Raw genomic sequence first — 24,199 nt, 5'->3', positions numbered from 1 at the left:
ACTTGTTTTTTTGGGGGGGTAGAGAACTTCAACATTCTTTTCCAATTTGGAACTGTCGTATGCCCTCGGCGAAGAGCAACTTTCCTTTTGCCGAATTGTTGGCAATCATCGGGTGACCCTTTTTGAACAGGTTAGCCGTGCCCGTTGGCAATGGTACCCGCTCGCTTTTCGGCCGCTGTATTACAAGTACTTGTAGAAGAAGATGGAGAGCATATGCAGAGCCAACGATGAACCCAATGTCAGAAAGCTCAACGTAGTCGTCGTCATCGTCGTCTGCTTGTCAATCAAATTTGCCCACGTGCCACCACCCTCGCCCGTGATCGCCCTGTAGGCGATTATGTTAAGCAATTTCATGCTATCATTGCTGGACTTGGAGCTGGTTACCCCCTTTTCGCGAGTGAAACATACCCACGAGCACCAAAAGGATTCTTTCGACGGGGAAGTGTGTGTACTCCCGCCTATGTGTACCATCTTGGGCAATGTTGTTGGGATTTGATTTTATCTGTTCGTAGGCGTGTACATGTTTGCCGCCGTTAGCTCAAGATGTTTTCCCGTCTTCAACCCAGGCACTGCTGGGGGATGGTTGGGAGTCGTGAGGGCTAGCGGTAAAATCTCGTGTTTGGCATGCATTTTGGTGTTCCGACTAACTTGCCACGACCTCACACCGCCCCCTCTTAACGCTTCGAATATATATTTTTGTTCACCCGAAGGGCTAGAACGTGCAGGAATCACATTTATCCGTCATTGGAGCGATTATTGTAGACCGTGCGCTCGGCCGAACAAATCGCTCGGTGTTGTGAGTTGCTTGTTCCACGGCACCAGCGACGCTGTCGGGTCGGGAAATGGGTAAGGGTAGGCCGCATCGAAGCGAAATATATCGACCTTAGAGGGCGAGAGAGAAGCGTGAAAAAACGTGCACAAAATAGCGAAATGTGAATGTCATGCGCTTTCGGACTTTCCTCACACACGCGCGCACCCGGGGAAGATTTGGAGCAATGGCCGGGAAGCAAATAGCGAACGGCGGCCGTCTATCTATCAAAACCCGGTACGTGTCTGGTTGTTCGCCCGGGGTCTGCCCGGTCTGGTACGGACGTGACTTATCGGGGCCTTTCGATCGAGAACCTGACCTGGCGATTTAAGTCGTTCCGAAGGTACAGTTCCTCTCCCGTCGAACCGCGTATTTGAATTCGTCGATCGGCTGACCCTGGGAGCTGGCAAAAAGCCTTGCAGTAGGTACAGTTTTTGGCACGTACACCCCAACGTACTTCAGTGGTTTTTCGGTGGAATGGGAGTGGAATTTTTCCGGGACTGGACTCATGTTATCGCCGCGAACTTCTGATGTTTGGGCACGTTGAGTAATTAATGGGCAAAAGGGTTTTTTGTTGTAAAAAGAAAGCTTTCATCGACCAGTTGATAAGGGTTCGCTTTCATACAGCGCTACAGTGGCTGAAACAATCGACCCTCCGCGGAATGCAACCCAAACATATTCGCGAAACTCCACTTGACACTCCACACGTGCTGCCCATCCCTGCTGAACCTCCCATGTATGAGTTATAATTGCACAACCAGAACAGGAATTCTAACAGAGCACAGCAGTCCTCCAATAATAGTTGCGCAGCTGCTCGGTTCTCAGCACATTCGTGAAAAGTTTTGCATTGCTGGGCGGCGGGCGCGACCTGAAGCATCTGTTGGAATTCGGGCTGAGTGATCGGTTATGAATAGGCAAGCAGGGCGAAAGGTTTCCCCTCGGACCGTACCACAACCGTATTGGAGTGAGTGTGTCGAGTCGAGTAGAATAAGAGGATGGTCATCGATTTTTCGAGTAGCACAGGTAGCCAGGGAAGGAAGAAGGAAGACTTGAAGTTTGAAGGCAACAGCATCAGATGGTTGTGTGGAAGTTTGCTCTTATGTGCAAGCTCCCGTCAGCTCAAGGGTTAACCGGTCGATTGGTGGCGATACGTCAAGGTTTTAAATAAGCAACGGATAGGGGTTCCTTCTCGTGCCACCAGCAAAACCTACTACTGTGCAACAAAGATACAGTTTTTGGGGCGACTCTTCCGTGTGCTGCGCTGTGCTTTTGCTGTCTGTGGACGAATGTTCGGGGCAAAGGACTGGAAGACGCTGAATTATTAAGCGGTGAGAAAATTTCATGTCGGGCGTAAAACTTGCCTCGACTGAAGCAGCAGCAGCAGCACTCGGGAGATGGCAGAACATTGGCATTAGACCGTTGCCGTTGAGTACTTTTAGCTGTACCGAGCTCCGGAGCCGAGTGCTAAAATATCTCCATACCAACCACCGTAGCAGGACTCGATTCAACGTACTTGAGCGATATATGGTGTAGGTGCTTATGGCGTAGGGTATCCCACAACTCAGGTGAGTACGCAGGCAACATCATTTACCCTTGCTGCCGTGGCCATTCTTTCACTTTGTTGCATCAATGAAATTACACCTTCTGCCCGAGTGAAGTTGTGTTTTCTTTTCGCGCCTTTTGCACCTCTCCAGCGGTTCAAGGATTTTCCATTTCCCTGGGACATCGGCAGCGTTGTATAGCACAAATGTGGGACACACACACACACACACACACACACACACACACACACACACAGCGACAGCACACTTACTTTTACTCTTTTTTGTGTGCTGTTTGCAACCGCGGAGAAATTGCCTTGGAATGCAAATCTCGGGCCTACGACACGGAAACGCGAACCGGCCACCGTGCAGGGTGGCAGAAAATGGCCTACCGGGGGGAAAATAAAATGTAAACGAATATAAAATTCAGCGCATCTTCGCTTTGCACGCGTAAATGTGAAATTTCGTGTTCGATGTCGGGGCCTCGCAAAGTCGTCCTGGTGTCGTTCTGGTCGCGTACGTGATTTGTTTACCGAGAGCAACCATGGAAAACCCTACAGAAATGGGGACATTGCCCTACGTTGCTTGGCACTTTTACTGTCGGGAGAGTCTTGGGACGCTGCCGGCCGGTTGCGGCGCTGGTGGGTGACAGCTGTCAAGTTTTATTGCGACTTCATTTGTGCGGGCCACGGTTCGCTTGGTTCGTCGCAGGTGGAAACGAATTTCGGCATTTTTGGGACGAGAAAAAAGCTCACCAAAACCCATTACCTGCCCGAATGGGAAAGGCTTCCCGGGCTGGGGCTGGTGCGGGATTGGTTCCTTCGGTATGGCCGACACACGCCCGCGACGTGTCACAGTGAGCGCTGGGGACGGATGCTAAAGGGATTTTGCCGCTGCTTGACGTACATCGAAGGTGAAACGTCTGGCAAGTGTCCGGATGGAAAGTGGCAAATATGTAATAGACGCCATTTTTGTTGGCAATTTCTCGTTATTCGTACGGCAGTTTTTTATGACTTTGCTCTCGATGTTCATCACATTTACCAAACGGGGGTCGATAGGGAAAAGTGGGATACAAAATAGGATACTTACTCGGTGGAGATGTTTGTGGAGAAAACGGTTTAGTGGCGTTTTGTTTTGCCTAAAACGTTTTAAACATCTAAATTTCCTTTCTTAAAACTCATACAGGAAGAAAGGAATTTCTGAAATCCAAAAACTTGTTTAAAGCTTTAAGCTTGTCAGTCCCTCCACGGATGAAGTTAACTCGGAGTGAAAAGTTACAAATTATTTTCTCTGTTATCGTGTTTCCACGCCACTTTCCCTTCTAGTGTAACGCTCTACAAACGCTAAAAGAATCACATGGAAATGTTCTTTCCGGTCTGTGAAGAGAAGTTTCTGCTTTTTCGTCGAATGGCATAAAATATTGTTCCTGCACTCCTCACCTTCCGAACCAAAAGGCTCTGCTTGGGAAGAAAATCGATCGATCAGGATTTTCGGTAGGATGAATATCCGCATTTTTTTCCTCTCCCAACCAAGGTTAAAGTGATTTTCTAAAACACCGATAAGCCGGTGGTGGAAAGGGCGACATTAATTTGACGTGTGACCCAGCATCCCGGCTCGAGGCTGTAGGACGACTTGCATGTGTTTTTTTGTTTGTTTTGTTGCTTGTTTGGAGTTCAAAATTCTGAAGCGCCAATTGAAATTTATTTCACATTTTCTCCCGACTTTCTCGTCGTTTTTCCTGGTCGTCGTTCGCTCTTCGCTCACAGTAGGTGCGGCGGTTAGTTGCTACGGAAAGTATGTTGAACGGCGACGCCGTGTACGACGAGCGCTTCCGAAAAAGTTTTTCAATATAATCTGTTTCACCGTGCACTTTTCGAGATTAGCTGCCTGCAGGCTGCTGGGGTGAAAATATGGGAAAAGCTAGCGTAATTTATTTATCGTCGCACCCGGTGCAGAGGAAGAATGAGCAAAGGATTGCAGAGCATGGGACGAGGTGGAAATAAAACGGCTGCTCATTAGAAGGGGTGATATTATCGACCAAGCGTCTACGTTTAACCTGTCTGCACAATGTCGCACAGACGGAGACGGGCTTCTAATCTGCAAGATTTATTTCCCTTTTCGAAAGGAATGCAATCAACTGAGGAAAACACTAAGACGGGACGCGCGCAAAGTAGATAAGCGCAAACAAGCGTCAAACATCGAACGCCGAACGCGCTCGGTTGGCGCTATCGGATTCAGTTCGGCGCTTCGCATTACACGCACCAGCAGAGGATGATGCGACAAACTCCCCAGAAACAGTTTCTGCTTTATTGGCGGAGCTTTTTCGCCGTCAGTTCCATCGTTTGAATGGTTCAATTTCTCATATCCGATTAAACGATTCCCGCCATGAGTCTCGTGCTGCTTCGTCACATTTAATCCCTCCGCAAGCGCAGCGGAGTTGCTGCGCCAAGGTGAAACGACACACGGAGGCCTGGGGTTTGGAGTGTGTTCTCCACAGGCTTACATTGTGTAGATAAAAGAAGATCGAAAGATCCGCTGTTCAAGTCTCTGGGGTATTTTGGAATGAAATTGGGATGTGTTTCTAGGAATCTGGAAAAAAGCGGAATTGGTTTAGGACAAACTCAGGAAACTAGATTTTCCCCAGGAGATTTAAATTCCGGAACCATCCCGATGTCGATGTCCTCCCCCATGGTGCAGACCTGGGTCGGGAATATTCGCTACATCACCATATCGAAATGCTCTGGGATATAGCGATAGCTATCATGCGAGATAACGACGTATAATAGTATTTTGCAGAGGCGAAGGTTCGGACACTGGGACAATTTATTTAATTCCACATCTTTATTTGACTATATCGGAATCTGCACAATACCCGAGCAAATAGAAACGTGTCAGAAATGAGACATTATCTTATCGATATCTGCGTGGACAGTCACCGTATAGCCGCCGCCGCTGCTGTTGTTTCAGCTAATGTTTTATTAGGGTCAATATTGACGCCATAATCTAGGCAGTTACGAATAGCCCGGCAGAGCACAGGGCTGCTCGGAACAGGTTATACATTTTCACGCCTTATTTAACGGATAATGGCATAGTCAAAGTCTATCATTTCGCTCGTCCCCAAAAATCGAAGCCGCCCATTCCCCCGAATAAAGCCGCCCGGGGAACACAGCGTGGAAACGAATAAATATTAAAAGCATACGCCCTTTGCTGGTGCCATCTTGACATTCTCTTCCCCGAATAAATAAATAGAAATAACGCACACCGTCACAGTCACCAGAAGAAAAAAAAACGACAGCTTCCGGTCCCGGGTTGGTGCCGATCGACATAATTTCGTTAAATTGTTTGCATAATTTTCCAATCGCCACGCGATTTATGAAGGGTAATCAAGAATCCTGCTCCGCGCGAGGCTATAGGCGGGTCTGCGAAGTGGCGGCGAAGATGTTAAATGCTTCATCATTCCTTTGGCAATGCGATGAGGGGCTTTTGGGGCAGCAGCAATCGCTGATAATTTCGTCAATCACGACCACGTCGATGATCGGAACCCGCGGCCACGAAGGAAGGTCGCAGTTGATTTGATTTTCTCTTCACATCCGGGGAAGAGGAATGCGAAAGCCATCTCATCTTGTTATAGGCGCATCAACTTTTCTGTTGTTGGCTTTGGTCCTTTGGGCGCCGTTCTTGGAAGTTCAAAAATGGGCTCCGGCTCAGGGGGGGCGGGCAGTCTGAGTGTAATCAGTGGCTGTGACATCTTGGATTTTTATCTCGTTCTTCTCTCCCGAGCGAGCCGTGCTGTAACGATGGGAGGCCTCAATCTGCTGCCAGTATCGGATACCGCTTATTACCAATCGCTCGGCTTATCCATCGTAAATATGAGACACGATTTATCTCCTTTTGCTCCGGCTGTTCGTAGGAAATTGTGCTTTCGTGCCTCGCCCACTTCTCCATGTCACTTGCAGTAAGCCAGCAAACCGGTAGCTTATGCATGTCTCTAACGACAACGCCCTACCGGATATGAGCTCGATTCCTTCCGCATAATCCTGCCGGTGTGGGTGTCAATTTAGATCCTTTTCCTGCTGCATAAGTACAAAACAGCTTGTCCGCCTGAGAAGGTGGCGATGGTGAGGTGCACAGGTTTATCGAACCGCATCAATCACGCGAAGCCATAATCCCCAGTGACATTCTCGCTGGTGGTATTCCTGGTCCGTACCGTACCGAGATGATACAGCACTTGTCGGGTAGGGGTAGGTAACTTGTTGTTGGTGAACAGTTGTCTACAGCTGAACAAGGCCAGCCTGCGTGCGTGATAAGAACTAATTGCTGGTTTCGTGCGAGCTTTTGCGTAGCCTGCTCGCTCCATGATGACCGTAACACACAGCACAACAGGTCGACGACGATGTTTTACGGCATTTGAAATGGTACAAGACAGACCCCATTAGGGACGGTTCTGGACGGGGCAGTAACTCCTTGGAATGTCTGTACCTTGCCGGAGGCCGTCCGGTCGCCTATCGACTGCCATTGCAAGTGGTAAATGAGGCTCTCCCGGAGCTCCCGGAACAGTAAAAACGCATTTGTCTCGGCGACAGCCTGTTCCGTGTGCGTGTGTGTGTGTCTGTTATCGTTATCAGCAACCAGGCTAGTCGCTAGTCTACGCGGTTCCATGTGCGGGAGGATGGGACGCAATGCAAGCGAAACACTTGCGACGCGTGGGGGGTAGCGTTGTTAGTTTAGTGACGAGTGTACAACGTGGAGCAGTGGTGTACTCTCCACGCCATAGAACGTGTACCCAGTTTGCTTCTTCGAGCCCCGGCGAGTGATAGCGAACAGAGGCCATCTTCGTAAGCGAGCGGGGTAAGATAACAGCTGGTGTAACAACGGCTCCAGCAACGTGGAGTGCCTTGGTTGGAAGAGAAATTACTTCGCTGGCAGCACTTAGGTTAGTGTGAGTGCATGACGGGGTTCTACGGCGTACACTGTTCGTGCTACCGACCGGTGTGATAACAGCAAAGGCGTAGAGCTGTGTGCGTTGCTGCCCAGTGCTGGTATTAATTAGTTCATTTATCTACCCTAGCCTAGGAGGTCTGCGTGGCCGGAGTTATCGATGGCGTCATTTGGTGGCGCATAGCCGGTTGCCCATGCAACGTGGATGGAAGTCCATCAATTAGGTGTCCTCTGGAAAGGTGTAGCTTTCCTTCGGACATGCAAAAAGGCGCCTGGAGTTCATTTATCAGACATGTGTAAATGTGTAACACACAGCTCGACAAGCAAACTTCATTTGTTTTCAAAACTTTCCTAGTGTTTGTAACGAACATGACGCACAGGATGGGCTCATACAGTCTAATTAGGGATCAAAATTGCCACCGAAATAGCTCCCACCATCTCTCAGTATCCAAATGTAAAATCATCAATCGAAACGCTTTGTCTATTCTTAGGAGTTCCATGGCTGAACACATCTCGCATAGGCTTTGGCGATGACGCAAGTGACTTAAACTTGAAAAGTATAATAAGTCCTCGCTTCTAGCCACCTCCACGTTGCAGAGTGCCAAAACAAACGTAGCTCTATCTGCAACAGCAAAGACACGAGGCGGAAATCGAGCATGAGCCAGTCCCTCTGTGTCTAATGACATTACTTCTAGTTTCGTTTCGCATTACCAGGGAGGGGGCTGTTGTAAGTTTAAAACAGTACACGACAACAGCAACAGCTTCCCTTGATCGATCATAATGTGTCCATTAGCTGGCTTCACTTGAATTTGTCGTGTTCGGCACGATTCATGTTGTGCTTTTCCCTTCTTACCTTGAAATCGGTACCGGGAAGTGAAAATAAAAAACGAAAACAAACGAATTTTGTTACGAATTTTGGCGTTTTTTTTTTTTTGTTGATGACAATGTCTGGGCGACATTGGTCGTGTCTGGTCGGGCTTTATCACTTGTTCCGATCGCTGCACGGGACGGGTGTTTTTGTAACGATGTAATGCTCTGATAACGGTGACAGATGGCTCTGTCGGCTCCACGTCGACGTGGTTTTTGGGTGTGTCCCTTGGATCTGCTAGCTGTTAGCAATCGTACAAGAACACTGTCCCATCGTAATGGTGCGTAATTGGGCAAGGTGTCTAATTGGTACGGCTATCGGAAACGGAACGAGTACGGGTTGTATCTGCGAGCGATAAGCGAAAGCTTTCCAACAACCCAGCACAAACCACAACTCAATAAGGGTCAGATTTGGGCAGTACGATGGCTTTTATTGCTTCGTTAGGGCCCCGTGGACCTAATCGACGGCCTAATGATTTGCTCTGCGGTTGACAGATTGCCGGTGGTTTCTTTTCTCTCTCTCTCGAAAAAAAGGGAAACTTTCTCGCGTGCTTAATTTCTGATTGCGAGCGGGGCTTACGAGATGTAAAAGAAGGTGCGAATGATTTGTGAACGCACTTCCCAGGCTGGATGCAGTATTGGTGTTTATCGAACGAAGGAAACCCATTACATTGTGGGTAGATCGATGGGGACACCACTTCAGGCACAACACTTGTCACAGTTGTCATCTTAATTGGTGGAAGTGGTTAACCGCTTGCGGGAGAGTAGAAGACAGGCAAGGAGAGCCGTCCTTTGGTAAGGTGTGAAAACGAAACTAAACTTTCAAAACCGCAACACAAGGTGTCTGTTTTTACTGATGTATGATTACGATCAGCAGTCGATGGTGTAATTTATGAGAGAAATTACTATAGGAAAGCAATCGATAGTCTACATCACGGAGGCACTTGACATGATTCTCAGTTGGTAGCTTAAATGTGAGATAAAGTATGGTACAATCTCTTAGATAAGGTTGGAGTTACGTGGAGATGTAAGAATGCGATTTCATCCTTTCGACATCAAGATTGGTATTCAGATCAACCATCAAAGTGACGAATTGCAACATTACCGACTAATAGTGAAGAGCTTTTGCCATCCATCACGTACTGCGACGAAGCTCATCCATCCTCCCGCTTATAATTTATGAGCACAAGCATTATCGTGCTACCGCAGCGTGGTGTTAGTGTTGCCCACTTTTGGTTCGAGCGCGAAAGTAAAGCAAATGAAAGCCAAAACCTCCTCCCTTGTTCCAAGGGTTTTTTTATTGCTGTTTATTTGCCAGCGGTTTCATGGTTTTATGGCAAACGGGGTGGGAAAGAATTCGATTCGGATGAAGGGGAATTTGCGTTTTTCCACTTGAGTTAGTACGATTTCCACGACATCATCGTCGTACGCACGGGTTTCGATCGATCGCGGCGGCTAGGTGGTGGTACTAGGACGTGTGAAGGTGTGTGGTCGAATTGCAGTTGGACCGGAAACGTGAAAACTGCGCTCACTTTCTAAACTGCACCAGCAGCCGGCGCTGTGGACAGGCAAAGCGAATGTGCACATAAAATTGTTTGATTTTCGCTCGATCGACTGATGAAGAAGGCTCACACACTGCAGACGGTCGTTGTTCGATCTGTACGCGCATGTTGGTACAACATTCCAGTGGGCAGTTCCTTTGGGTGTCTTACTGTTTGTCTGTAATCCACACTGGTTCTGTTCAGTGGCTTTCTTTGAGGGTCGATGGCTGAGTTTTCACAAAATGATCTTTTTTTTTGTGGCTAAAACTGAGGTGATTGATAAGCATAAAGCCTCTAGTTGTTGCTTGTTTGTAAAGCATTTGTTTTTCTATTTTAAAATGCCTAGTAAATCATGTTTTTGCCACTATGAGGGTCAATTTTACAACTCGCAAAAGAAAACTAAAATCCCACAGCTTGTTTACAAACACATCATTCAAGGTTAACGATTCAAATTGCGGCTGACGCCACAAAGCAGTGCAAATTACCTTCTGCAGTTGCATTGAAAATGGCATCGTTTTGTACTGCACACACTGAAATTACACAATTATTTGACATTATGAAATAACATGCTCTAGTGGAAAAAAACGGTAACACGATGAAAATTGCTTGTGTGCTCCCATCTCCTCCACCGAGCAATCGTCGTCGCTAATCGATTATCACCACCATCAAAACTCGATTCAATCGTAATGGACAGGAAATCATTATACACACAGTTTATTTTCTTCACTCGCCGTGTATGTTTGCCGTTTTGTTTTCCGTTTTTGCAGCACAGCAGCAGCAGCCGTAGTGTTTATCTAGTGGTGAAACTTTCCCTTTGGACCGTATTGGTTGTGAGATTGTTTGACCCTTACCCGTACTGAAGACAGCAGGGAATGAGAGAAAACTTACCCCTCGAAGCAGTCTGTACGGTATTTAATCGGAAGTTAGAGGATGATTTACCATCTGCTACGAGATGGGAAACAAAATGCACTGAGTCTTGCCTTTTCTGCTTCCTGTACTCTTTATGTATCGGTACCTCTTTGTATGTTGAAAATACGTGCAGCCAAAACGGACCGCTTAAAGTGTGCAAATTTTCGGAAGCGCCAGAAGAGCACTCGCAAACAAAAAACGCAGAAGCTATGCCGGTATGCCCTGAAGTACACTTTCCATAAGGTGCAATATCTGCCTCGCCATAATCTTCATCTGTGTGTGTGTGTTTTGTCCTTCGGTTCGTACTCCGATGCGGTGAAAGGGAAACTTTTGGAAAATTTTAACAGCTAGCGTAATGATGAACTCCCCACGGGAGCCTCCAGCCAGCGGGCGCGCGCTGTGTGTGTGAAGCTGCTAAACAGAGGAAGGTTCCCCAAATTTATGACACTCTCATGTGCCATACCGCGGGGTATGAGTGCCTCCTTCCCTGCAACACATTACGTAATGGTATTGCGGTGACGCCACCGAAGCAAGGAAGCTACCGAAAGGACTGCACCGTACAGGACACGTTAAAATTACCTTCGAGCTCGAGCAGATGGCACTACTCCTGAAGGCGCGTGTCGTGTGTGGTCCTCTCGTGGTGGTCGTTGGGCGAACTTTCGGCAGCAGTTAATTAGGACACCCTTATGTTTTGCGGGAAAGGAACTGATTTTAATTAGTTCTGTTTCTGCTGCCTGCCCGAGCGTTCCCAAACACCCGAGGACGGTGCTCCTCGGTGGAGCTGTCAGATGACCCGGTGTTTCGACGTCCCAGGGTTGACAGTTGATTTGGTTGCCGTTGCTAATATGTTTGGGTTTCGATACGAAACTTTCGTTCGCTGATAGCGATCAATAAGGGAAAAAGCTCTTCAAAGGACGCGTAGGAGGTGTAGCTTGTGGGGATAGTATTGGCAGTGTAATAGATATTTCTGGGAAAATGTAATGGCTCGGACGGTTGTCAGTTGTCAGCGTGCTTGTTAAAAATGGAGCGTGGTTGTCCCGAAAACTTTTTTCATTAATTAGTAACATTGGGTTCGGTGCCGATAAAATCTCCTGCTGATGGGATGGAATCAGTGCTGGCGGTTTGTTATGCACCTAGTTTGTGGTCCAAGCAGGGTTTCAGTTGCTTCAAGCACGACCCAGGAATCCAATGGAATGATTTCTAGCACATACACCGAGCGTCATCCGCCATGTTGTGCCATCCGAGCAGCTACTGTTAGATCCAACCTTCCAAAAACAAAGTGCAGCTATATTTGCATCTGATGAAATCTCCCTCATGCACCAATTGAGAAGCTTCGCATTCATTAGGAATCTACAAAAAAAGCCAGTAAGACCTATAATTTGCCAACCGCTGCGAACCAAACAATGCCAGAAGCCGTAGATCGTGGCAGATCGTTCGACTCATCCTCGTTCGTTAGTTTCGTTTCCCTTCGCTAGTGGTTCCTTTCACTTTCATTGATTACGCGATTGCGCAAATTTCGCTCGGGCAGCCCGGTAGGCACAAAGGGCCACGCTAAGGAAATTGGCACAAAAAGCACACACCGGCAGGGGAGCCCTCCGTGCCGCAGTCAGTGGATCATCTTAACCGCTCTCGGTACTCGAAGTCGGATTGAGGGTGGGATGAATGGATTGAGCTAACCGGCAACCGGAAGCCACCGCACACCGCCAACTCCGGAGCTCCGATGAGCTCCGGAGCTAAACAATCGGTTTCGGTTTCGAAACGAAAAGGGTTTTGTGCCGCGTGGGCGATTCAATTGTATTAACCGTGGGCATCGCGAGTGGTGTGCACCGAATCGATCGGTGTTGTAATCAGATCGGTTTGACGCGAATCGCCAAAGAATGATGGTGCAGGATGAGCGGCGGCAGGAACAATGCACCCCTCGGGGGCTGCGGAGGCAGTGGGTAAGAATGTGGGACAGTTTGGCTTTGGAGTGTTTGAAATTCAGCAGCACTTGGTTCAACAGTTTAGTGAAAGAAACACAACCAACTGTGATAATACCGGGGCAGTAAGTGGACCAGTAAATGAGGTGAGAACAGTTATGAGATGAAGGCGTCTGGCGCACTTTGCGTCATGATTTACAGATGTTCTTCAAACGTAATATTCACACCCTTCCTGCGATGATGATGCGATGGTTTCGATGTCACGTAATCACCGACTAAAACAGTATGCTGGAGTGCCCGCGTCGGTGGCTGGTTGGGGAGTGATGAAGCTTTTGTTCGCTTTTCGCACCGGGAGGTCTTCGCGTTGGGGGTTGGGTCTTTCAGTTCCCAGGCTGCTGCACGGTGAGTTGTACTTCAGGCGAACAGATACAGCCGGTGTGGTTAAAAGTCATGCACACGCGACGGCTCGGGATGCAAATCGACAACCGAGGTTTGGTGCATTTGTGCTGTTTGTCAGCTATCCGTGCTCGGGGTTGCATCTTCACTTCTGGCACGGGGTTGGTTACGAGTTGAAATGAAACAAACAAGCCCTACATAATACGAATGTGCTCGAAACGTCTGTGCGACCTCAATAGCGCTGGCCCGCCACGCGAAGATGTTCTTCTCCCGATGTTCTTCGATGGCCTCGATCAAACCAGCTGCTCAAACAAACCATATTCTGCTGGCGAGCTTTTCGTGGCAAGCTTCGCCCACATCCGTGTCGTGCGATCACACCTCACGAAATTCAGATCGACGGTACGGCACGGGGACGATGCCAGGCGGTGTTCGCAAAACAGGGATGCCACACTGAATGCCAACCGAAATGAAGAAGCCCAAAATGCCAACTGTGCCAACTGCTGAATCGAGAAGCTGATGGTGACGATTGCGCCACGCGGTTTTAAAAAAAGAATACTTCGGTTCGGAGTTTGATAAGTTCACGAGGCCGGGGCCGCGTGTGCTGTAATCAAATTTTACATGAACTTACGCTAGGGTTCTCTAGTGATGGGCAAGAAAAAAAAGGCTAGATAAATGGTGCTGTTTTGCTGACGGACAAGAAAAAGGCCTTCAGTTTGTCGGCATCGATAGGCCAACGTCGAGGAAAGCTTGTTAGCGGAAAGAAGTCGCGGGCTGGTTGGAGATAAATCAACCGAACGAGGTTACCTTTTTGCACTGTTTTGGGAGGCAGGTTTTGGGGCAACGTTCGGTTATGTTAAATCGTTCAAGGTTTGCGTTGCTGTTCGCGATGTTTCGATCAGTCTTGACGGTGCTTGGAAGTGGAAGTGGAGTGTAACCGGTACACAAGACGCTTGCTTTAATTCGACTTTGCATTTAAAGAGTCTTCTGATCTCAAAAGCAAGCCAATATGTATTTTTCTCATGCTACTGTTGCCAAAATTTTAGATGTAAGCGAATAGAAAAATCTAATTTAACCTCGGTTGGTAATTAAAAATCATAAGCTCAACGCAAAGCCCTCGGATAAATCGTAACGAGGAAATCCTGTTTGCGACAAACCGAATTCATTCTCTCACTCTCCGCTGTGCTTACATCGCCCACATGGGGGTAATAACTTTTGCGCCTTTATTAAAACTCCCAAATTAGACTGAGTTTTCCTCTCCCTTCCTCTCTCTGCAAAGCTAGATTCACCCCCCGTTAGTTGGAGGAACCAGCAACTGGCAGCAACAGATTGTGGGGTGGGCCGCCCGTGCAACAGCGGAAACATAAAAATAATCCAAACCACCCAGCAGAAGGGTATCAATTATACAGTTCACCACCCTCTTCTCCCACACGGGAGATCAGTTCTTTTCCCAAACAGGGGGTCCCGGGCCAAATCTCGTTTCACCCGTGAGTCTCGGTGAAGCGTAAAATAAAACCGAAAGTAATATTGAAGCAACCGCCGCGCAAAGAGGGAAGAAATATTTAAATTGCCACGCGATGCAACGAACCACCAAATGACTTCTTCCCAGGAAGAAGAAGAAGAAACGACGAGCAAAGAAAAAGAAGAAGCTTGCAGGCAAAACAAATTAATGGCCGCAATAACCTTTTGCACTTTCCATCCCGCCGAGAGCCGCCAGCCCGCTGCGCTTTGCGAAATCAGCGCCCAGTCTTTGCCCGAGCCGTTGCCAGTGAGACAGTCGCGAGGTCGCGCAGATTTGTCGAGATTGCTGTCGAGCATCAGGCCCGTGCTGGGCTCATTTTCTTAGCTTCCTGTAGGGCGGAGCGAAACCGAGACCGGCCGGGCGGAAGGGAATAGGGGCGAAAAAGCAGTCAAATAATGTAACAGTTTTCCCTATCTTTATGGCGGCGCTTGGCGCTCGTTAGCGTGACCCGGGGTGTCAAAGCTGGTTGTGCGAATTTCACTCTCGTTTAATTAATTTCATTTTTCCTCCTCCGCCCCGTGACCGTCCGCTCGTCTTCCTCGTGTGGGTGTGTGGATGAGGTGTAAATGAAAAAGAAAAGCGTACGCCGATTGCTGCACCATCATTTTGATAATTCAATTGCCGGAAGAAAATTCCACTCCCGGGTGCGCGCGCCCGTGCGCTGGGATGAAAAGCGTGTTGTTGTATATAAACATAAACGGTGCGTTTCTTACCCCTGTGTGTGTGTGCGTAATATGGAAAATCACTTAGATCAGTAAAAGCAGCGTGGGGGACCGCTCACGCACCGTCGAGGTGTAAAATAATTTCGTCTTTTTTATTTGATTACGTGTCATGGCGCGGGAAAATAGGTTGGGGTGAGCAAGGTGAGACTCACGCTTTACGCGTTGGTTTCGTGACGGTGCAAGTGAAGGTAATTTTCCGTGCTCGCATCACAGCAACACGAACGCCAGAACCTGCTCTCGTGCCCAGCTTTTTTTGGAGCGGAAAAGTGGGAAAAGTGATTACGCCAGAAGCCAAAGGGTGTTAATTATGATGTTTGTTTTCGTTTTCGGGTTTGAGGGGGAAGAATAATAGATCGCGAAATGAAAATAGCCCGCTTCTAATGCTTCAGGAGCAGTGGAATACATACCGTAATTTTGTTAAATTCTAATTTTGAACTGTTGATGCTCCTTGTAATGAAGATAACTTCTAGATAAGAAGTTATTTCTTCAAGCAGCCCTTCGTGGCAGTAATTATCATCCAATAAGAAACATCTTGCCACCCATCCTCGTCAAATCTACATCTTTGGACACCATTTAGAACACTTTTTCACTCGCAATGTATAATCAAAAGTACATTAAATGCAAACAGCAAACTAGAGCACGCTAAAATTACTCACATTAAAGGGGGTTTTTATTACCACTGACACCTTCCATTGCGCCGGGTTGTTTCTGCTTCGTTCATTCCCATACCCCCCCCCCCCCCCATTAGGTCGTTAAAATTTCCCGCTCGAAAGCGACATCAAGTGCACTGCCTGGTTGGATTCGTTTTTCGCGCCGCTAGCTCGTAAAACGCTTCCAAAGACAAGCCCCAGCCCAGGTCGGGTGCGATCTTCCCGGGCACCCGGGATGTCATTGCGTCGGTGTGTCTCATGTTCTAATGCGATTTTTCACCGCGCACTGGTAGCGAGAATTTTCCAAAGCGCATCGCAAATGCACCGATTGCACTTCTGCTTGCCCACTTATCGTCAAGGACGCCATCGTCGTCGTCGTCGTCGTCGTCGTTGTCGTTCTGCATCCTTGAGAATGATTAGGCCTCGGTTAAGGGTTCGGGGTGGGGGGGGGGTGAAAATCATTCTCGCACACTCGCCCGTTTTTGTACCCTAAACAGTGGCGGGAAGGTCACACAAGTTTTCACACGAACCGTGGCAAAGGATGTCGCCACAAGTGCACATTTTCCATGCAGCTCGGCTGTGACTCCATCGAAGAATGACACACATTCAATAATGCGCTTACATGAAAGCATAAAAGTGTGTGTGTGTGTGTGTGCGTCTCTTTTCCAAGGAACCAAGGGCAACTTAACCATAGCAACAGCCTTTTTTAAGCAGGCTGTTTCATTCGACATCCATCTTACGGTAGAAAAAGAGAAAGAGAGCGGGAAAAACCAACCGGAAGGCAAGCCGGGCGAACCCTGGAGTGGTTCTAGTCTGGTGTGATTTTCACATCTATTGAAAAAAAAGCTGCTCTTACAAGAAAAGTGCGTTGCGAAGCGAGCTGCAAATGGAGAAAAAAAATAAGTGGAAAGAAAATTGAAAAGGAAACATTGACAGGGACGGTGGCGTACAAGGGGACAGAAATCTTAAGGAAATGTGAACGGGAATGTTGCAAACGGCAAGCTGAGAAAATGTAAAACCCTCCCACCAGGACGTCAGGAAGTAACGATAGTATAGGGATGCAAGGCACCTCGCTTTCTGGCGACACAAAAAGCCACGAGAGGAAGGAAAATGGGGGTAAAATGGTGGAAACTTTTGATGCTAAAAGTTTTCATATTTTTTTCCACCCGCGTTCCACCCTGCCGGCTACTTGAAGTGTCCTTTAATATGGCACCGGCAGCGGCCTGTTCGTCCTCCATCCCTGGCTCCATGCTTTTCTTTGTTTGCGTTTTCCGGATAGCTTTTCCGAGGAAAGTTTTCACTTCTTTTGCCCGTCGTTTGCTGTTGAAAGCATTTTTTGTTGTTGTTGTCACTGTAAGCAATAGTGGGTGTTGATTTTTTGCAGTTTTGAATGCTCTGTTATTATGAAATGCTAAGCGTCACACAGGAACGTCCTCATGCTTGCCTTCTGCAACTCCCGTCCTTGCCTGAAGCGTCACCGATCGATGGGAAGTAATTTTTCTTGCATTTTCTTGCCACCGGAAGTGGGACTGAGGGTGGCTGCTTACCGGGAAGCATCTCGCTTTATTGAGCACGTGCTCAGTGAGTGGCATTTCCCGTTTCCTGTGCCCGGAGTCTCGGGCGTGAGAATGGAAGACCCGGAACCTTGTGTGTGTGTTGTCGGGAAAACGTTCGCTCGAAATGAAGAAGGCGGGATGAGTTTCAATTTAGTAAGTTTTCCTTTTTTTATTACAACCGTCTGCTAATGTTTATACTGATGGTTTGAAGTAAATGGCGTTCTCCACAGCGACTTTTCGTTGATTCTCTATTCGTGATTAAATGTGTGTGTGTGTGTTTGGGTCTTTTTATCCTCTAAAAGCGTCTGCAGGGACACACCACACACTACCGCTTTAGTGGAATGCAATGCAGGATTTATAAACCTCGGGCAAGAAGGAATGAAAATGGCAACACACCCCTTTGCCGGGCTTTTCACGAGCAAGCGCCGGCGTTCTAATTTCAAATTCTACCGCATACCGGCACCGGGCCGAAGTAATCAAAACCGGAAATAGCTGTACCAGCTGCTGCTGCTGCTGTTGCTGGCGCAAAGGGGAAGGGCAAACGGTGGGCAAAGCAAGGCGAGACAGCTCGTGCGAAAAACACAAATGGAGACGAAGGACTAATAGAATTAAGCATCATTTCGGTGTTTGGATTTTCCCGGGGTTTCCTCCGTAACCCTTGGGGGCGTTTTTACGTGGAGGCCCTTACTATGTGCTACAGGGGATGATTTCTGTGTGTGTGTGTGTGTGGGGGGCGAGTGGTCTCGAATTGCAAATGAGAGCAGCGGGTTGAGCTGTAAAAGGAAAATCATTTGCTGTCAGTCAGCAGAAATTCATAGCAGAATCCCGTTGTATTGCGGTCGGTAGGAAAAACCCAGGAGTTTTATTGCATTTGAATCTGTTGCCATAATTGCAGCGAGGGCTTTGCTAAAAGAAATAAATGCGAAAAGCATGCTTATGTGTGTGACGATATGAACTAAAAGGGAAAAAGGGTTTTCCCTTCAATGTTTGGAGTGAGATTTAAATCGATATGTTTTATCTTGAATGAAATTTAAGAATTCTTTTCATGTTTCACTGTTGATCGTTTTTGAAGAATCTTTCCAACGAAACAGACCGAAAAGTTATACATTGAAAACCTTCTCGTTAGCAACAAAGTAGACGCTGCGAACCTTTGTCACTGTAAATAATTTAAACCAAGTCAAGTGTCAAGCAGCGCCACATACTGTACCGTAAGTGTCATTGTGTCAAAAAGGTACAAAACTCTCTCGAGATTCGTGTTGAGGGACGAGAGCCTACACAGGCAGCGAAGGTTCGTTCCTCGCGGTCAAGTGCACCGTGTGCTCGTCCTCCTCTGCCCGTCCAAGTAGCGCGCCCGTCCTCCAGTTTCCATAAGCCCCGAGGTCGGTTGGATGGTCCGAAAAACTATTCTCCGTCGCATAGGGAGGCAACGAAAACAAATAAATAAAGAAAAATCCCCCAAACCTCTCTCTCTCGCTCTCGTAAAGAAGGTGTCATAGTTCCGTTAGCACGGCTATAGTGCACGGAAGTCTGGCCAGGCTGGAAAAGTGTTTGAAAAAGTGGTACGATACGCGAACGACGTGCCGAAGCCGATGATAAAATGGCACATTTTGCGGTAGCTCCCGCGGGAGGCTATACCGAACTATCCTCTATCTATAGCGGCCATAGACCATCATTCGCTCGCTCGTTCACTCACTCAACCTCCGTTCGGGTCAGCAATTTGGGTAGAGCCAACGGCACATTCGATGGATGGGATTGGCGCCTACGGGGACTCGGGAAAGCGTGGGGTATTATAAATTCCCAAACAGCAGCAAAAAGTGTGTAGCTAGCGGTACAAAGCTCCGTTCAAGGGCGGGGGAAAACGTGATGAAAAACAGAAAGGGGGGAGGGCAGGGGAAAACGGTGTCATATGTGAGTGGTCGAACACAAGCGCGTGCAACCGGTTTTGGGTGAGAGGATAGTAAAAGTTTTCCCCGTGTTCGAATCAAGCAAACATTTTCATTCGATTTTGCCTTGTTGTTTTGGGCTAAAAGTAGAAACTCAAATAAAAGCGGAAAAGTGTCTCTCGCCTTGGTCATTTGGTCCCTGTAAACATGGCTGCTACTTAATGGTTTATTAATTTTAATCAATAAAAATGTTCTAAAAATAAACTTTGACCCACTGCATCCAGCTGCCAGTGGGCATAATAGAGAATGTATGAACAGACTGACCGCCATGCTTACGACTCCCCCACCGCGCGGGCTAACGATAATGGTGTCGGATGGAAATCTATGCCACCGGTAAGCAATTAGAACGTGAAGCTTTTCCGTTGCGCGCGTACACACGTGCTTTGTTCTTTGGGAATTTCCCCTCGTACCACACACATTCTCGAGGCCGGAGACAATAAGCCCGTAGCCGAAGCATAACACAAGTGGGGGCAAATAGCATTACACACACACACACACACATACATAGAAGAAGCACCGAAATGTCGAAACTAAACTACGCGCAACTACGATGGTGTACACCTGACCATAACGGCGGCGTACCGGTTGGCGTGCATCGGACATCGGGAAAATCGAAATTAATTGACCGCGCCACACGCTTTAACGGGGGTGCAGGGTGAAAACCAGGCAGACGACTGAGCCACCACCCCAGCGGAAAAGCGGAACACAACTCGAAACGGTTAATTGACCTCTCCCGGCCTGCCCCGTCCTCCCGAGTAGTTCTAAGCGCATTCTTGTGCGCCCCAAGTGCGGCCCATGTTCCATGTTATTCCATGGGTCGATGGAGAGGATGGGAGAGGGCGAAATGTTGCTCAACCACATTCGTCACGCTTTTCCGTTTTTTCCTAACCTTATACATTAACTTTTGGTGGTCATTTTGTCGGCCACACTATTTCTTCCCCTCGTTTGGGCCACCGCCGGATGGGGGGTTCGTCGCGTTACGCCGATTTGTTCATTCTGTTATTTCTTCTGTATCGGATGGTCTAATTTTTCATTCTATTATCATGGGTTTGAAATCATGGTGTTGGTTTTTACCTCTCTCTCACTCTCTTCCTCTCTATTTCGAATTGCTTTTGCTTCTTTTTCGTTGGTTTATATGCCACTTTTCATGTGTGTGTTTTTTTCGTCTGTACCTTGTTCGTTTTGCAATGTTGAAGCACATGTTGCGTTGTTTTTTTTAGCTTGCCATTGCTGATAATGAACTTGATCGTTTGTTGTGCACACTTGCGCCAAAATTACTGTAAATTTTTGTTGGTTTATTGCAGCCAACCTTCTGTTGATGGATTTCTTGTTTGGGGTTTGTTTGTCTGCGCCCAGCTGTGTCCAGCTCTGATCGCATAAGTGGAGCAAACATCGCAAAAGCTGACGTAAAAAAGAAGCAATTTCAGGAATGGAAAAACGACACGGAACAGGCTGGGAAAGCTCACGAAGAGAGAACAAAGAGCAGATTAACAAAGTGCTTCCGTTAGGATGGGGCTGTTAAATAGGGAAATGTGTTCGATAGAAATAATCAAATTGGCTGCGGGAGGATTAAACAGCGGGGAGAAAAGGTGAAGCATGATTTCGCGAGCATGGATAAAAGTGGTAGCGTTCTCCAGGTGGGAACATGGGGAAGGCTTCACTTGTGCTTTGCCGTATGTAGATAATCAACACACGTGGGCATTTGGTGAAGTGATTGGATTATCGGCGAATCTACGCTAGAACCCTCCCGCTAGAACAGCAGCAGGAGATCCCCATATCTCTGAGTGCCGACATGCCGAAAGAGAATAGGAAAGGTTAACCCCCTTCCTCCAGCTGGTGGTGATGGTGGTAATAGAACAGTTTTGATTAGTTCCACCGTTGTCCAGAAACAATCTCGCGGCGGCTCTCGCAGGAATAATCAGCCGATGAAGCGGAAGCTGCTGTTGCTGCTGCTAAAAACTCGGACGAACGAGATTTGATCTAGCACCGAAAGCTTCCCATTCCATCGGGAGCGGGGAGTAGATTGAAATTTAATCTGATAACAGCTGTGAAATGAAGGCAAACCCCCTTTCGTATGGGTATTACAACGTGTGAAATAGAATTTATGAGTTTCGGCCTGTTTGTAATTTGGAATGTTGCAAAATTCAGCAGCTGGAGAAGGAGTTAAATTAAATTTGATATTTATTCCTGTGCATGAATTGAAGCATAATAGTGAAAGAGCGTTAAATTAAACGTCTGAGAAGCGCAGTACGCATTCAGAATGCTGAAGTACGCCCGCAGAAAGAAACCCTTCCACAGGGCGGCCGTGCATGATCGGAAGCAAGAATGTTTTCAATCGCTTGTTAGCAGTGCCTCTTTGTCCCTACGAAAGCAACACCCCCGAAGAGAGCAGACAGCAAGAAGATAGAAGACAGCAAAGCACAGATTATTTGTTGAAAAAAGTCACGTTTTCCGACGGTTCCAAACTGCCAATCGAAGAAGGTGCGCGACGGTCGTGTACCGCTAAGCTGCTGCGCTGCAGACGACAACAGCATGAACACAACACACGATCGTGGAACGTTCGAGTGTTGTGTTGTCGAGCGACGCAGCTGGGTCTCTATGCCACCGTCACCAACCGAATGCCCATCGAAAGCCGCGCTTGTGCGATTAATCATACATCGTCATCGCTAAACTATGCCACCTCTTTTTCGCTGGTGGTGCGCGTAGTGCGAGAGAAAGAGAGAAGCGGGAGGAGACGCGATCATACCCGGTGGTCGAAAAAGGGAGTACGGATAAAAATACGCCATCGTTTGCTAGGTATAAAATTAGCACGATGGTGACGATGGTGAGCCCCGATCGTCCGGCGATCGTTGATTCCCTGCTGAGAGCTCCGAGCAAAAGCTGCGTTCGATCATCCGGTTTGGACTTGAGGTACCGGCTTTTGATACATCGGCCGATACTGTGGACGACAGTCCATGTGGTACACGTTCAGATGCATTCTATGTTGGCCTCGAAATCGGCTCGAGAGGAGAAGCTGAGAAAGAGAGAGAGAGACACGTTGACAGTCTATTTGCTTGAACTTGAGAGTTGAGGCCATTGCAGCCTGAGTTCGATCGGACCGGGGAGTTCCCTTCTTACCTGAAAGCTTTGTGTGTGTGGACTTTACTGGACAGTGAACGCGAATATCAAAATGGTGTCTAAGGGTGTGTGTTTTGAAGGAGTGAGTCTTCCACGGAGGGAAGAGTGAAATTCCGGTCCAATTTATCCACATACGGAGAGTTTCCTAGGCCGATGAGAACAACTGATAGCTTTGGAAGGGAGTTGAAAGAGAAGTCATTAGTGGGACTGGCCGTGAGCCCTCTCGGGGATGGGGATGGATGTGCAGGGAACTGGTTTCGGAGAGCGTACAGACAAGCGACGCTGGAATTGCATGCTGAGGATTCTTTCTGAATTCAAGGCACAAGCTCAGTATTTTGGAGCAGAACACAAATTCAGCATGATCGTGACCTAACGTGCTTGCGAGCCTTACATTGAATCTAATCGTATCTGCTCAGATCGCATCAGATATTGAGACACAATGGGTCAATGTTTGAGCTCCGAAAGAACTTCAGATGTTTACATCAATGTTTGTATCTAACATCTTGGGCATGAAAGCCTCTTAAATTGTGTGCTATTATGATCATCGGCACAAGCCTGGAATACGAATCAGTACCTAATACCAATCTCGGTAAATGAAGTCATCTAAGCACTTCAGCACGGTTCAGTATCTAGGGAAAAGATTTCCATCAACAGCAAGCAATTTCTCTAGTAATCTCCGTGATTAGATTAAAGATGTTGTATGATGTACCTCTCTGCTCCAGACCACCCTGTTGATGGGCCGGCGTGTAGAAATGGGAGAGTTATCTCCCTTTTCTTGCAACCCAGACGACGTGCCCAAGGTGCGATAGTGAAAGGTTTCATCGGAAAGTCTTCCACCGATAGTTCGTAATTAACATCATTGTCGTCATATCCGTTCGCACCGTTGCTCCGGTGGTAGAACCGGTGCCACACACTTCAAATGGGAACTCCATTAGAGGTTCGGATGTTGAAGGTTGCTGGCGCTAATGAGGACACACGATGCTGCACGATGACGCTTCGATTCATGCCGGGTAAGCAAACATAAAGAAAGAGCACGGACCGCATGAAGAGCATGAAACATCATCAACATGCGTGTCATGCCGTCCCGGTACACGAATCGTCGGACTATTAGCGTAAACGGTGCGCGCTACATTTGGTTACGGGTCGAACGCAACGGTTCCAAGTAGAACCGGTTTCGCCTTCGGTAGTACTTTGATGAGTCCGGCATTAGACAGCTCGTTTGGCCCGTGCTCGTCTTTGTGATTGATTGGAAGATGCTAACATGGACTGTACATATACTGTCGAATCGGTTAGGCGGTCGACAAGGGGGAATGAGTTATCGAAAAGTGAGCAAATGGCTCAGGTAGAACGAGAATATCGCACCATAAAGTGAGTTATTATTTTTAGCCGCGTCGTTCCAGCTGAAAACAATGAGATGCACTTTATTTTAATACCACCAGCTCATAAATCACCCTTCACGCTTGACATTTTCCGGTGGTGCGGTGGAGTTTCGTGTAACTCCAGTCAGCCGTGATTTCACAATAGAAATTGAGCATGAAAAGCCATTTAGCGCCTTAATTTGCATGTGACTTCTTTCGCCCGCTTCTCGGTTGTGCGGTTGTAAGCTGCTCCGTCCAAAAAAAAACAAGAAAAAGGTTTTGTGTCAAATGTAGCTTGGCAGGTTGGTGTAGTAAAGCTGCAACGCGGTAGCCTCGTGAAGGCGGAATTCTACACTGCACAGAAAAAGTAAATAAAGCAGCATGTCCCACCTGTCCCACCCTCAGTGTCGCTGCA

At 47.7% G+C, this 24,199-nt stretch overlaps 1 protein-coding gene across 7 annotated transcripts in view; it reads left to right on the top strand.

The window, feature by feature from the left end:
• Positions 1-24,199, top strand: part of LOC120904917 (putative polypeptide N-acetylgalactosaminyltransferase 9) — a 60,865-nt gene that overhangs the window by 3,691 nt on the left and 32,975 nt on the right. The gene's annotated exons all lie outside the window — the stretch shown is intronic.

The sequence above is a fragment of the Anopheles arabiensis genome, chromosome 3 (genome assembly GCF_016920715.1).
Source record: "Anopheles arabiensis isolate DONGOLA chromosome 3, AaraD3, whole genome shotgun sequence".
Classification (NCBI taxonomy): Eukaryota; Metazoa; Arthropoda; class Insecta; order Diptera; family Culicidae; genus Anopheles; species Anopheles arabiensis.
The sequence above is the reverse complement of the archived record's forward strand: the minus strand, read 5'-3'. Positions and strand labels throughout refer to the sequence as shown.